The 16,636-nt window shown below is 37.3% G+C and overlaps 1 protein-coding gene across 1 annotated transcript in view; it reads left to right on the forward strand.

The window, feature by feature from the left end:
* The first annotated feature begins 13,667 nt into the window (after positions 1-13,667).
* CDKL5 (cyclin dependent kinase like 5) overlaps positions 13,668-16,636 on the forward strand; it is a 155,086-nt gene continuing 152,117 nt past the window's right edge. The window contains exon 1 of the mRNA XM_004382822.2: positions 13,668-13,736. The gene's annotated coding sequence lies outside the window, so the exon portion shown is untranslated. The remainder of the gene's footprint in view (positions 13,737-16,636) is intronic.

Here is a 16,636-nt window from a genome sequence, read left to right on the forward strand (position 1 = left end):
TAGTGTGCGAATTTTGGAGAACGTGTTGACCAAATTTTTCTAAAGAAAAATAGCAAATATACTCATATATTGAAACACAATTTTCCCATGATGTTTTCTTTGAGTTTTTATATTTTTTAAACCTTTATAATTTTTAAGTAACATTTTATGAAAGTGATAATTGGAAAAGTAGCATCTTCCTCTCAAATCAGACCTCAATATTATGTACATAGTTTATAGAACATTTGAGTCTTCTAATATTAAGTATAAGGTCCCTAGGTGGTGCATAAGTTTGTGCTCAACTGCAAATCTAAAGGTTGGCGCTTCAAACCTACCCAGCAGTACCGCAGAAGAAAAGTCCTGACGATCTGCTTCCATTAAGATTACAGCCAAGAAAACCATATGGAGCAATACATTGTTATAATTATTAGTTTAAATTTGTCTTTTAAAGAAGCTAAGGAAATAAAGGAGAGCAAATACATATTTGTAGTTTTTTATACTAGCCCTCTTATTTACCATTTCTGGTTCTCTTCATTTCTTCCTGTGGCTTTGAGTTACCATCTGGTGTCATTTCCTTACTCCAATACAGCTTTGCTCCCACCCACCTTCTTTGTACTTTACTGGCACTTTTTTTTTTAATGTGGATTAACATTACTGTCTAATATCATTTCCTTTCAGCATGGAAAACTTCCTTCAGCATTTCTTGTAAGGTGGGTCTTCTAGCAATGGATTCTCTCAAGTTATTATTTATATGGGAATGTCTTTATTTTGCCTTCATTTTTGAAACGTAGTTTTGCTGGATATGAGATTCTTGGTTGACAATTTTTCTTTCAGCACTTGGAATATGTCATCCCATTGCCTTCATTGCCTCTATCATATTTTCTTGGTTCTTTGGTAGGAATCAATTGATAACAGAACATTTCTTTAGAGCTTAGACTCTGTAACTCACCTTTTCTCTCTGTATTTTATCTTTTTAGAATGAAGCCTCATTTTATTTTCCATAGCTAAGACAAAATACTTTCAATCTTCTAACCAGACTTTTTGTGTGTATTTCATTTCTGTGGTTTCTTTCATGATACTTTTAGGGCTAAAGGTAATTGGAGTACATTTTCTTTTCCTCTGAATCAAACACTTTAAAAATATACCTCAGCAATTCTGCTTATAGATGCTCTTTGATCTGTCCATTTTTTCTGTACAATTTTAGTTTTTGTGTTGGCACAAGACAAAAGATGTATTACTTTGTACAGTCAGTAGGAAGTATCTTTACTTATATGCCTCTATAAATTTTCAGTAATGGGCACAGCGGTGATAGTGCAGTTCAATTTCAGAAGTGGTTCTGGACTTAGCATAGTTTTAAATTGTTTAGACTGAGTAAAAAATTTTCCAGTGGTATTGTTTAACTTAATAAAATAACAGTGCTTTGCAAATAATTTAATTGTCATCAGAACTGGCAAGACTAAAATATTGCTTGCCTTAAAACATTTTATTTTTCTTAATAAAAATATTGCTGTTAAAAATGGTAATGACGTTTTATGAATCCATTATGCCTTTTGGGTCTTGACGTAAATTACTTGTCTCATTTGGGCAATCTTTTTAAGTGCAGACTCATAATTGAGATGATAAATTCCACTTTCTAGAAGTATTAGCCTTTTTACTTTCATCATCTGTTGGGTTATATTAATGTTACTTAATTACTAATAATAGTTGCTTTTTATTGTGTTTCTACTATGCACCAGAAGCTTTACTTATATAGTATCAATCCCTTTTAGTGAATGAGAAAATAGGCTTAAAGAGCTTAAAAAACTTGCTCGTGGTCACATAATTAGTGATGGTTGGCACCCAGATGTGTCAGTGTTTTCAGAAGAATAGAAAAGAGGGTCCCAGATAGAGGAGAGATTTGTACCAAAAAGCAGTACACTGGGACGGATTGTTCATCCACCTAACTGGCCTTGAGTTGTTGAAATAATGATTTTTCATCCTCTAAGGAAGAAACATTAAAGTGCGAAAACTAAAGGAAAAGTTGCTCTTGATTTTTAAAATTATTAACCTGAATAATCCAAAGTAGCTGATAATAGATAATATATAAATTTGAATGGTGCCTAGGTTTCTTTAATGTGTTGAATCCTAGTGTTTATAATTAAGCAAACTGGGAGTTATTCATATGATACTACGTTTAGAAGCAAGCTCCGTGGTCACCAGGAAGCTATCTAGTTTTTCACCTATTCTGTGTTGTGAATGGAGAGAGAGGGTCTTTCAGTCAATCCAGAGCAGAACTTCTAAGAAGCTGATTAGCAGATCTGGATATGAGCTCTGTTTCCCCATTTATGTAATGAATGGATAGGGTTCATTCTAGCTTTCAGATTCTGTGATTCCCTGAACAAGAAGATGGTAGTTCCTATTTCAAAGGGCTTTATGTGTCATTTGCATGAAATAAAAAACACAAGTGATTTAATTTGTACTATACAGGCATACCTTGGAAATACTGTGGGTTCAGTTCTAGACCACTGCAATAACGTGAGTCACACGAATTTTTTGGTTTCCCAGTGCATATAAAAGTTATGTTTACACTATACTGTAGTCTATTAAGTGTGCAATAGGATTATGTCTAAAAAAACAATGTACATACTGTAATTAAAAAATACTTTATTGCTAAAAAATGCTAACCATCAACTGAGCCTTCAGCAAGTCATAATCTTTTTTGCTGGTGGAGGGTGTTGCCTCAGTGTTGTTGGCTGCTGACTGATCAGGGTGGTGGTTGCTGAAGGTTGGGATGGCTGTGGCAGTTTCTTAAAATAAGACGACAGTGAAGTTTGCAGCATCGATTGACTCTCCCTTTCATGAAAGATTTCTCTGTAGCATGCGAGGCTGTTTGATAGCATTTTACCCACAGTAGAACTTCTTTCAAAGTTGGAGTCAATCCTGGAGTAAGACCCTGCCACTGCTTTATCAACTAAGTTTATGTAATATTCTAAATCCTTTGTTGTCATTTCAACGGTGTTCACAGCATCTTCACGAGGAGTAGATTCCATCTCAAGAAACCACTTTCTTTGCTCATCCATAAGAAGCAGCTCCTCATCCGTTAAAGTTTTATCATAAGATTGCAGCAATTCAGTCACATCTTCAGGCTCCACTTCTAATTCTAGTTCTCGTGCTGTTTTCACCACATCTGCAGTTACTTCCTCCACTGAAGTCTTGAACCCCTCAAAGTCATCCATGAGGGTTGGAATCAACTTTTTTCAAACTCCTGTTAATGTTGATATTTTGACCTCCTCCCATGAATCACGAAATGTTCTTAATGACATCTAGAATGGTGCATCCTTTCCAGAAGGTTTTGAATTTACCTTGCCAGATCCATCAGAGGAATCACTATCTATGGCAGCTATAACCTTACAAAATGTATTTCTTAAATAAGACTTGAAAGTCAAAATTACTCCTTGAATACATGGACTGCTGAATGGATGTTGTGTTAGTAGGCATGAAAACAACATTAATCTCCTTGTACATCTCCATCAGAGCTCTTGGGTGACCAGGTGCATTGTCAATGAGCAATAATATTTTGAAAGGAATGTTTTTTTCCTGAGCAGTAGGTCTAAATAGTGGGCTTAAAATATTCAGTAAACCATGTTGTAAACAGATGTGCTGTCATCCAGGCTTTGTTGTTCCATTTATAGAGCACAGGAAGAGTAGATTTAGCATAATTCTTAAGGGCACTAGGATTTTCAGAATGGCAAATGAGCATTGGCTTCAACGTAAAGTCACCAGCTGCATTAGCCCCTAACAAGAGAGTCAGCCTATCCTTTGAAGCTTTGAAGCCAGGCATTGACTTCTCTCTAGCTATGAAGGTCCTAGATAGCATCTTTTTTCCAGTATAAGGCTGTTTTGTCTACATTGAAAATCTGTTGTTTAGTATAGCCACCTTCATCAATTATCTTAGCTAGATCTTCTGGATAACTTGCTTCAGCCTCTACATCAGCACTTGCACTTTGTTCCAAGGCACCTCTGGGTTGACTCAAACTGCCAACCTTTCAGTTAGCAGCTGAGTGTGTTAACTGTTTATACCACCTAAGTACTCGTAAATAAGCATGATGTGGTGGTTATTGGGTGCTGTCAAGTCAATTTTAGCTCATAGCAACCCCACATAACCAAGCATAGTCAATTTTTAATTACTTAAGAATTTTCAGAGTGGTTTATCCCAAGTTCATTTTTTATTTCCTCCCCTGTATTTTTCTTTTGGACATGTAGATTGTTGCTAAATTCTCTCCCAATTAACAGGCAGAAAGGAGTTGAAATGCAGCTCGATGTTTTTAAAAAAATAATTCACTGAAAGATTTGATAGGAAGGATGATGAAATTGACCCCCCCCCCAAAAAAAAAAAAACACAAAGCTTTGGAAATATCTGAGTTTTATTTATTTATTTTTGTTCTAGAAATTTAAAAAATACATTTTTTTGAGTACCGATTTTATATGCATGGCTTAGACCCAGGATATAGTCTTTAGGAAATTATGATGTACCTACAGAAAAAGATATGTATGCAAATAATAAATGTTAAGTATATGATGAATATCATGTAAGTGCTGATTGTAAGAATTTGTAGAATATTCATTTTGAAGTTTTATCAGGGCAGTATATTAATTAATATTAAAAAACACACAGAGTTTATAGAGAATAACTTCTAATTGGGCTGAACAGAGAGGAGGTTATAATTTACTTGAGTTTCAAAATGATGGCTAACTTTTTAGTTGGCAAAGACTGGGGCCAGTGGTGGGGATATGATATGAACAAAGGCACAGTAGTGGGAAAGTGAAAGGCATGTTCTGTGTGTTGATGAGTACAACCAGATGTTTTTTCACCAAGGATTCTTACAGGGGAGAAGTGAGTGATTGCCAGAGGTCATAGTTAAATTCAAAGAAATGACCGGTTGCCAAAGGTTATAGTTAATTCCAGAATAAGTAACATAACTTCCCTGAGCCTAAATTTTTTCATCTGTAAAGTAAGGTTAAATGGGATATTCCCAAACCTACTTAATAGACATTCAATAGGTATTTGTTGAATGAATAAGTGAGTGAGTGAATGAGATGTCTTTAGCTATTTTCCTTGAAACCATGGCTAAGGAATTTGAACCTTTTTTTTTTTTTTTTGTGGTAGGCAGTGGAGAATTAACGGTTTTTTAAATAGTAAAATGACATAATAACCTAAGTCTAAGAAGACTAAGTCATAGTGTCTTCTAAATAATGGTTGTGGGGTTTTAAATTTATTTCTTTATGTAGGAGTTGGTGGATCCCTGTTTGGGTTATGAATTATCAGGGTTCCTTTAACACTTTAACATTTGAGTCTTAAAAGTATTAAATATTTTTTATATTGAAATATTATAAAGTCAGTATAAGAGTTTAGTAACTTTTATAGAAACTTAACACTGCCATACCATTTTTAACTTGTCTGTCAGTTTGTTGTACTGTGGGCTTATGTGTTGCTGTGACACTGGAAGCTATGCCCCTGGTATTTCAAATACCAGCAGGGTCACCCATGGTGGACAGGTTTCAGCAGAACTTCTAGACTAAGACGGACTAGGAAGAAGGACCTGGTGGTCTACTTCTGAAAAAATTGGCCAGTGAAAACCTTATGAATAGCAATGGAACATTGTCTCATAGTGCCAAAAGATGATGAACCCCTCAGGATGGAAGGCAATCAAACCATGACTGGGAAAGAGCTGCCTCCTTAAAGCAGAAAAAAAAAACCCGTTGCCATCGAGCCGAAAGTAGAGTGGACCTTAATTACGTGGACGGAGTAAAGCTTTTGGGACCTTCATTTGCTAATGTGGCACGACTCAAAATGAGAAGAAACAGCTGCAAACATCCATTAATAGTTGGAACGTGGAATGTATGAAGTATGAATCTAGGAAAATTGGAAGTCGTCAGAAATGAAATGGAACGCATAAAGATCAATATCGTAGGCATTGGTCAGCTGAAATGGACTGGTGTTGGCCATTTTGAATTGGACAATCATGATCTACTATGCCAGGAATGACAAATGAAGAGGAATGGCATCGAATTCATTGTCAAAAAGAACATTTCAAGATCTCTCCTGAAGTACAACGCTGTTAATGAAAAGATAATATCCATACATCTACAAGGAAGACCAGTTAGTACGACTAATATTCAAATTTATGCACCAACCACTAGTGCTAAAGATGAAGAAATTGAAGATTTTTGCCAACTTCTGCAGTCTGGACGTGCAATCAATTGATAATTGATAATTACTGGTGATTGGAATGCAAAAGTTGGAAACAAAGAAGAAGAATTGGTAGTTGGAAAATACGGCCTTGGTGGTAGAAATGATGCTGGAGACCACATGATAGAATTTTGCAAGACCAATGACTTCTTCATTGTAAATACCTTTTTCAACAACATAAATGGCGACTATCCACGTGGACCTTGCTGAATGGAATACACAGGAATCAAATAGATTATATCCATGGAAAGAGATGATGGAGAAGCTCAATATCATCAGTCAACAACACCAGGGGCCAACTGCGAAACACATCAGTTGCTCATATGCAAGTTCGAATTGAAGCTGAAGAAAATTAAAACAAGTCCACCAGAATTTGAGTATATCCCACCTGAATTTAGAGACCATCTCAAGAATAGATTTGATGCACTGAATATTAATGACCAAAGACCAGACGAGTTGTGGGATACATCAAGGACATCACACGTGATGAAAGCAAAAGGTCATTGAAAAGACGGTAAAGAAAGAAAAGACCAGAATGGATGTCAGAAGAGACTGCGAAACTTGCTCTTTAATGTAGGGTAGCTATAGTGAATGGAAGAAGGGGTGAAATAAAGCACTGAACATAATATTTCAAGGGGCAGCTCAAGAAGACCTAGTAAAGTATTACAATGAAATGTGCGAAGACCTGGAATTAGAAAACCAAAAGGGAAGAACACACTTGGCATTTCTCAAGCTGAAAGAACTGGAAAAAAAAAAATCAGGCCTCGAGTTGCAATATTAAGGGATTCTGTGGGCAAAATATTGAACGACTCAGAAAGCATCAAAAAGGAAATGAAAGGATACACAGAGTCATCGTACCAAAAAGAATTGGTCGACGTTCAGCCATTTTAGAAGGTAGCATATGATCAAGAACTAATGGTACTGAAGGAAGGAGTGAAGCTGCACTGAAGGTATTGGCAAATAATGAGGCTCCAGGAATTGATAAAATACCAACTGAGATGTTTCAACAAACAGGTGCAATGCTGGAAGCGCTCACTTGTCTATGCCGAGGAATTTGTAAGCTACCTGGCTATCCGACTGGAAGAGATCCGTATTTGTGCCCATTCCAAAGAAAGATGATCCAACAAAATGTGAAAATTATCAAACAATGTCATTAATATTGCACACAAGTAAAATTATGCTGAAAATAATTCAAAAACAATTGCAGCAGTACGTCAACAGGGAACTGCCAGAAATTCAAGCTGAATTCAGAAGAGAACATGGAACGAGGGATATCACTGCTGATGTTAGATGAATCTTGGCTGAAAGTAGAGAAAACTGGAAAGATGTTTACCTGTGATTTATTGACTATGCAGAGGCATTCAACTGTGTGGATGATAACAAATTATGGATAACATTGCCAAGAATGGGAATTCCAGAATTCTTAATTTCGCTCATGTGGAACCTGTACATAGACCAAGAGGTAATTCTTTGAACTGAACAAGGGGATGCTGCGTGATTTAAAATCAGGAAAGGTATGCGTAAGAGTTGTATGCTTTTATCATATTTATTCAGTCTATATGCTGAGCAAATAATCCAAGAAACTGGACTCTATAAATAAGAACAGGACATCAGGATTGGAGACTGACTCATTAACAGCCTGTGATATGCAGATGACACAACCTTGCTTGCTGAAAGTGAAGAGGACTTGAAACACTTACTGATGAAGATCAAAGACTTCTGTAGGGATTACACTTCAACATAAAGAAAACAACAGTCCTCACATCTGGACCAATAAGTAACATCATGATAAATGGAGAAAAGATTGAAGTTGTCGAAGATTTCATTTTACTCGGATCCACAATCAATGCCCGTGGAAGTGACAGTCAAGAAATCAAAGGATGTATTGCACTGGGCACATCTGCTGCAAAAGAGTTCTTTCAAGTGTTGAAAAGCAAAGATACCACTTTGAGTACTAGGGTACACCTGTCCCAAGCCATGGTATTTTCAATGACCTCATATGCATGCAAAACCTGGACATTGAATAAGGAAGACCAAAGAAGAATTGATGCCTTTGAATTATGGTATTGGCGAAGAATATTGAATATACCCTGGACTGTCAGAAAAATGAACAAATTTGTCTTGGTAGAAGTATGCCAGAATGCTCCTTAGAAGCAACGATGGTGAGACTTCATCTCGCATACTTTGGGCATGTTATCGTCTCACATACTTTGGACATGTTATCGGGAGGGATTAGTCCCTGGAGAAGGACATCACGCAAGAGGGTCAGCAAAAAACAGGAAGACCCTCAACGAAATGGATTGACACAGTGGCTGCAACAATGGGCTCAGACATAGTAATGATTGTGACGATGGCGCAGGACCGGGCAGTGTTTCGTTCTGTTGTACATAGAGTCGCTATGGGTCGGAACTGACTCGACGGCACCTAACAACAACAATAACAACAATATACCGTTTTTTTTTTTTTTTTGTATTTTAAAATACTGTCCACGAGGAATTGGAAAACAAAACAAACTAAAAAAATGGAAAAACAATACTGGACTTTCTTTCCAAATAGTTTCAAAACCACTGCTTCAAATGGTTCCAAAGTTCCTGGCTTTGGATACATCACAATGCTCTGAATACATAAATCAACCTCTTTCCAAGGCATTTTTTTCCCCAAGGATTCTTTAAGGATGTGATTATAATGCTTTCATCTGAAAAGTAATTTTTCTTCATTGAGCCTGAGAATACACGGCAGGTTGTTTAACCCTTAGAGCAGGTTATGTTCTTGATGAAGTTGGCTTCAGTGGGAAATCAAGTAAGTTAAATCTGAGCTTCTCATGTTTTGTATTTACATGGCTTATGCTCTTTACATTAAAAAATGAAAAAAGAAGACAGAAGAGTTATTGATGCAGTTGAACTGTGGTGTTGGCAAAGAATATTGAATATACCATGAACTGCCTAAAGAACGAACAAATCAGTCTTAGAAGAAATATAACCAGAATGTTCCTTAGAAGACCAAATCACTGGAAAAGGACATTATGTTTGTTAGAGAGTCAAAAGCAAGGGAAACCATCAAAGAGATGGATTGACACAATAACCACAACAATGAACTCAAACATAGCAACGATCACCAAGATGGTGCAGGACTGGGCAACATATCGTTCTGTTACACATAAGGTCGCCATGACTCAGAGTTGATTTGATGGCAGCTAACGACAACATGTTCCTTACTGTTCACCTAAAGTTCAACTTTGTATTTATTTAACCAACCATGAGATCTATGTTTTATGCAGCACAAAATTTCCCATAATAAATAACAAATAAGACTTCATAGTTATTATTCATAGAATACATTTTCCATATGCTCTTTCTGTATTCCTGGTTTCGGTTAGTAGTGCCCTGATACACCCAATAATCAAGGCAGAACTTTTGGAATCATCCAGACTTCTCCATTTGTCATTCATCAACTTTTTTTAGATTGTCATTCCGTCTTTTAAGTTGTTGATAGTTGCTGTTTGCATTGATTACAACTCATGACACCTCCCTGTGTCAGAGTAAACTGTGCCCCATAGGGTTTTCAAGGCTGTGACCTTTTGGAAGCAGATCACCAGGCCTTTCTTCCAAGGTGCCTCTGGGTGGGTTTGAACTGCTAACCTTTCGGCTAGTTATCAAGCACTTAACTGCTTGCACCACCCAGGGACTAGGTGTAATAAAAAATAGCCTTTTGAGTACACATCCTAAATACCTCAGATCCATCCACCTTTCTCTGTTCTCACTGCTTCTGCTGTAGTTGAGATTTTCATCATTTGGTGCCTGGCCTAGGAGCCCTGGTGGCACAGTGGTTAAAGCATTCAGCTGCTAACCTAAAGGTCAGCGGTTCCGACTCACCAGCCACTTTGCGGGAGAAAGATGTGACGGTCTACTTCCATAAAGATTTACAGCCTTGGAAACCTTATGGGGGCAGTTCTGCTCTGTCCTATAGGGTCGCTATGAGTCGGAATTGACTCGACGGCAGTGGGCTTGGTTTGGTGCCTGGCCTCTACCAGTAGATTTGTGACTAGTGTCTCCGCCCAACGCCTCTCTACTACCTCCACAGTGATTTGTCTGAAATATCACACTGATTAGTATTCACCTAAAAAGCTGCTCTTGATTCTGCATTGTCTGTGGCAGTAGCCTTCAAACTTCTTGTAAAGCAGTAGAATGTTTCTTCAAATATAAGGGAGGCATAAATATAAGGGAGCCCTGGTGGCTCAGTGGTAGAGCCATGGTAGCACAGTGGTTAAGTGCTACGGCTGCTAACCAAAAGGTCCGCAGTTTGAATCCAGCAGCCACTCCTTGGAAACTTTATGGAGCAGTTCTACTCTGTACTATAGGTTTGCTCTGAATTGAAATCAACTCTACAGCAATGGTTTTTGTTGTTGTTGTTGTTGTTTATAATGCATGAAATAGATAAAAAGAGCAACAACTCTGGTTGTGGGGTTGAAGCAGGGTAAGGGTGTGGGAATGCTGCTTTTGCTTCTCCCTCCCTCAGAAAGCCCTGTGAGCCATGTACGGCAAAGTTTGAAAACCACAACCTGCAGGTTAGCCCAGGCTCCTTAATATGGCATACAAGACCTTTTATGATTCAGTCCCTGCCTGGTTTCTTGCCATTCCTGGACCTGTGCCCTGGGTTTCAGATAAGCTGAATTACTGGAGTTCCCCAAATACCTGTTTTATCACCTGCATTTTTGCAGACTTCCCCTAGAATGCCTTTACCCATTTTGTCTAGAAGCGAAATGTCTGTTCTCTTGTCAAGAATGAATTCAGATGTCACCTCTTCAAGGAAGGCTTCCCTGATTTTTCAAGTCAAAGTGAATCATTTTTCATGCTTCTCTAGTGTCTAATTACGTTGGAAAGCAGGAAGAATTTCCTCTGTCTTGACCTGTCAGATTCAGCACGATTAGCTGCAGTTTACAGCCTGGTATGTGGAATATACATGCATTTAAGATGCCTGAACCAAACTTATAGTGACTTCTCTTTCAATTTTCTGTCATTTTTTGCTTTATCATGGAAAAAAAGAAATCTCAGAGCTTTGGCCTAAATGGTGTTTAAACTCAATAGCACATAAAATAATGAAATTAAATATTTTCATCCTAGCTAAAATCCTTTATATTTTCTAGTAATAGTAGATGGCATTATAAGAGCAGTGAAATTTCCTTTTGTGATCCATTTTAAAGGACTGAATGTGTGCTATGTTTATCATGTATTTAGACTTGTCTAAAATGTAGCATATTTATAATATATGATTGGTTTCTTTCAACCAGGGTACCTTACTGAAACGTTTTTGGGGGAATTTATCATTCAGGTTTACATTTTACATGCAGCCCCAAATAGGTGCTTGTTGAATATTTTTTGAATGAGTGAATTATCCGTTCCCTTATTCTTTCTTTCTCTTTCCTCTATTACCTAGATTCCACTTAGCTACAACTTTTTCCTGATCTCTAAAACAAAACATGCTGAATATCTTAGAACATAAAAGGAAAAAGACCAGTGGATTTTTTTGTTTCTCTCTTGTTTTAAGTGTGTGTAACTGACTGTAAATAAAAATTGTGATTAGGCTAAAGATTGCATATATGAGCAACAAGCATGCCATAATAGATACTCAATAAATGTTTGTTGAGCTTGAATAGAATAGATCTTAGCCTTTCAGTGCTATAAGTGATTACTGAGATTTGAGGTCTCCTCTTTTACTTCACAGATGTGTAAACTAAGGCTTAGAGAGATGGAGATAGAAGTGACTTTGTATAAACTACTACCTCCATTACCAGGAGACCAGAAGAAATGGATGGTGCCTAGCTACCATTACTGAACATTTTGATCAAGGACCAAATAGATGGATTCTGATCAAAAGGAGGAAAAGTAAGGAACAGAACTTCAAATTCATATGGAAACCAGACTTACTGGAACCATTGACACTGGGGGAACCCCCAAATCTTATGCCTGGAAATAATCTTTAAACCTTGAACCAAAACTATCCCATGAAACCATCATTAAACTAAATAACAGTTTAGCCCAATTAATTAAGAATATTTGCCTCAAACATCAAACCAAAAAATCCCATTGCTGCCGCATTGATTCCGACTCATTGTTGTTTGTTGTTAGGAGCCATCGAGTCGGTTCCGACTCATAGCGACCCTACCTACAACAGAATGAAACACTGCCCAATCCTACGCCATCCTCACAATCGTTGCTATGTTTGAGCCCATTGTTGCAGCCACTGTGTCAATCTATCACGTCGAGGGTCTTACTCTTGTTCACTGACCCTCTACTTTACCAAGAATGATGTCCTTCTCCAGGGACTGATCCCTCCTGATAACATGTCCAAAGTATGGGAGATGTAGTCTTGCCATCCTTGCTTCTAAGGACCATTCTGGCTGTACTTCTTCCAAGACAGATTTGTTGGTTCTTTCGGCAGTCCATGGTATATTCAATATTCTTCACCAACACCACAATTCAAAGGTGTCAATTGTTCTTTGGTCTTTCTTGTTCATCGTCCAGCTTTCGCATGCATATGCGCCAGTTGAAAACACCATGGCTTGGGACAGGCACACTTTAGTCTTCAAGGTAACATGTTTGCTTTTCAACACTTTAAAGAGGTCTTTTGCATCAGATTTGCCCAGTGCAGTGCGTCTTTTGATTTCTTGACTGCTGCTTTCATGGATGTTGATTGTGGATCCAAGTCAAATGAAATCCTTGACAACTTCAATCTTTTCTCCGTTTATCATGATGTTGCTTGTTGATCCACTTGTGGGGATTTTTGTTTTATGTTGAGGTGTAATTCTTACTGAAGGCTGTGGTCGTTGTTCTTCATCAGTAAGTGCTTCAATTCCTCTTTCAGCAAGCAAGGTTGTGTCATCGCATATCCGACTCATAAAAAAAACGAAACCCGTTGCCATCGAGTCGATTCTGACTCACAGCGACCCTAAAATATATATAATGCTCTTATAAAGATTTATCTACATGGGTGTTGTGACCCTAATACTCCCCAGCATATTTTTTCCTTTTCAAAATGGGCCGCTGAGAGCTTGACATAACTAATGCCATGATGAACCTGTAAGTTTTATTTTCTTTTTTCTTTGCCTTCTCCTTTTTGCATACCTTTGTTAATGACTTTGTTTTGCTCTGTCTGGCCACCTGTGGTTTACAACCCCCCACAGCAAGATTAGAGCCCAGGTGTCAGATATGTATACCTTTACCCTAATAAGGAAATGTCCTGTTCCTTATCTCTTTAGTATGATAAACAGTCTCTTGTAATTACCTTGTAATGAATAACAACACTTTCAACCTTTGTAAAAATCATATATAAGCTCTAACGTAAAAATGCTTTTTGGGACTCCACAGAGACAAGCCTGCGTTGCTGTTGGATCCCTGGTGGTGGACACCTCCTAAAATAAAACTTTCTCACTCTTTCTGACTTGGAGTATGTTTCATTGGCTTGACTGCTCCAGGGCTCGGACCCTATTCTGCTAACAGTGTAAACTGACTACAGTTAATCTAAAGCACAGGTGAGAACTTTAAGGGACAGAGAGCCTAAGTTAATGGTGCTGAAACAATATGGGTAGAGATAGAATGGTGACACAGTGTGAAGTGTGTAACCAGTGTTTCTGAACTGTTCATGTAGATATTATGAATGGATGTATGTTTGGTTGTGTATATTGCCACTAAAAATAAATAGAATACTTATTTTAAAAAAGAAGTGACTTTGTAGATTTCAGATGAGGAAGAATTTTCTAATAATTAGGACTGTCTGAAATTGAAGTAAGCTGTTCCTTGAGGTACTAAGTTTCACATCACTTTGTTCAAACTGAGTTTGGAGAAAGATATATAGAAGATTAATATGTTGCATTCAGGAGATGGACTAGGAAATTTCTTATACCCTTTGAGATTCTAATATTCTAGGAATTGGATCCTTAACATTGTATAAGTTCTTTTGATATTAAGATGATGAAGGTAAGTGGTGTTTTTTTGCCAAGTGACCTTTAGAAATTCAAATACTGCTTGATTCTGTTACGGAGCAGTAGAGAAAATGGGAATTCAGGCCAGGGAGAGCAACGAAAAAGCACCTCGTGAAGAGTAGATTGACTTATGTGAAACCTAAATATTGAGATGAATTGCAACAAGACTTTGTAATATATTTGAAGAGACTGGTATATTAAAGTTATCATAAGTTAATTAGGGCTTTTTCTATAATTAGGAAGATGACTAAAATTTTCCATTTGGAAGTATGCATTAGGACATAAAATCACCAATGAAGAGTTACATGATATTCAATAATATGATAGAATTGTAGGTTCGTTTAAATTAGGGTTGTAGAACCCTTTTTTTTATTTGAAGACTTGAGACACTAGAAGTAAAACGATCACTGGGATTTAAGAAGTCTTTTAAGAGAGCTGGCATTAGAAAGGTTCAGTTCTGTACTCTAGGGGCAAAGCCTATAATGCCACTATCTCCCACATATCCCTGTTGTCCTCTACCATGTCATACCAGTGACTGAATTAGCTTCCTGGAATCCCTTAACAGACCATCAGGAGCAATATAGACATTTCCATCTCGTAATGGCAAGCTAAGAGTTCAAGATTTTCAACTGAATTTATTAAATCTTGAAATCCAAAAATTTTTGCCAGTGTGCCATACATTGGGAGGATGCCTTAATTAATAGAATTTCATGAAACTCAAAACAAATGCTACGTTTGTTGTTGGTATTACCATACTACTACTACCAGTATTTTAGCTAACACTGGGCATGTACTATGTGCTAAGGACTGCCAAGTATTTAATGTGCCATAATTCATCTGATCCTCACAATAACCCTATGAGACTTTTTTGCTGTCGAGTCAATTCTGACTCCTAACGACCCGATAGGACAGGGTAGAACTGCCCCATAAATGTTTCCAAGGAGCAGCTGATGGATTTGAACTACTGACCTTTTGGTTAGCAGCCGAGCTCTTAACCACTGTGCCACCAGGGCTCCCTATGAGATAGGCACACTTTTATCACCATTTTACAGATTGAAAGCAAAGCTTAGCCCAACATCTAGTTAGCATGTGGGAGAGCTGTAACTCAAGAGTGTTCTCAACCATATCGTCTTTTTGTTTCTTTCTTTTTCTTTTTTTAACTATAATCTCCTTGAGGGAAGAACCTGTCTTTTCTTTTAACCTATTAAATTTTTATTTTTTATTAGTCAGGTGCTCAAATCTCATTTGAACTTGATTGATTTCATCAATTAATGGCCTTGATGAAATTGCTTGTGCTTTTGACTGTTTGGTCAAAGTCATGTTACTTGCCCTTCTAAAGCTAGCATCACAAATAGCTGAGGAAGTGCAAGATCTTTAGCTTGATTTTCTTCAGTTCCTTCTGTATTTTAAATAGGACACAAATATCTCTGTAAATAAAAATAACTTCCTCCCAACCCATTTGGAAAATATCCCAGACTTTCTCCCCATGCCTTGCAAAGTAGCTAGCTAGCATTAAGTTGCTGCTGTCTAGTCATTATTACTATTTGTTTTTTCTCTTTAACATAAATGACCCTCCCAGGAATAGCTTAATCGCCAGATGTTTGGCCAGCAGTATTCCACTTATCCTGGTTTTGCTGTTTTTCTGAAACATTCTGAAATGTAATCTCCTTTCTTTCCCTTGTCCTAAGATGATTTCACTTAATTTCTCTCAAAACTTTCCTTGGTAAGTGATTGGGAACCATACTGAAGAGGGAGAGGATAGACTATATGTAGTTTATATTGGTCCCTTATGAATTGACATTTATTGATTGAGGATTTTGTTACTCATTTTCAGTTTGAGACGTTCCGAGGGTTTAGAATTGAAATTGTGAGACTTGAAAGCTAGAAGGGACCTATGAGATCATCCAACAGAGGAGCTTTCTTTTTTAACCGAGGAAATGAAAGTTGTCAAAGTCAACCATAAATGTGATAGTTTGGCTTGATGAGAGAGACTCAGTTTCCAGAATCTCTCTTGTGATCTCCAGTCTACAACTGCAAGGACCCAGGGGTCTGGAAACTTGATAAGAAGGCCAGTTTGCTGTTTAGCCTGGAAGCATTCTTTGTGAATTTTCCATGTTATTGGAGGTGTTTGAAATTACTTGATGTCTTCAGGACCAATAATCTACACCATATACTTTTATACTTTTCAATTAATGGAGTTTTAAACTTTTAAAAAAGCAATAACCCCCCCCTTTCCCCCCCAGATACAATCTTATGTAGAACCACAGTGTACAAAACAAAGATAAGTGGTATTTAATTAGAATACAGTTTTAAGTTTAATTTTGATTGTTGGAAAATCAGTGAGAACAATGAACAACATCAAATATGAAATTGAGGGGTTCTGGATGACAAGTGCAATCTTGTATCAGCCTCAGCATCCGTGAAATTTGAATCAGGTATTGTGAACTTCC

This window comes from Trichechus manatus, unplaced genomic scaffold (assembly GCF_000243295.1).
Source record: "Trichechus manatus latirostris isolate Lorelei unplaced genomic scaffold, TriManLat1.0 scaffold00100, whole genome shotgun sequence".
NCBI lineage: Eukaryota > Metazoa > Chordata > Mammalia > Sirenia > Trichechidae > Trichechus > Trichechus manatus.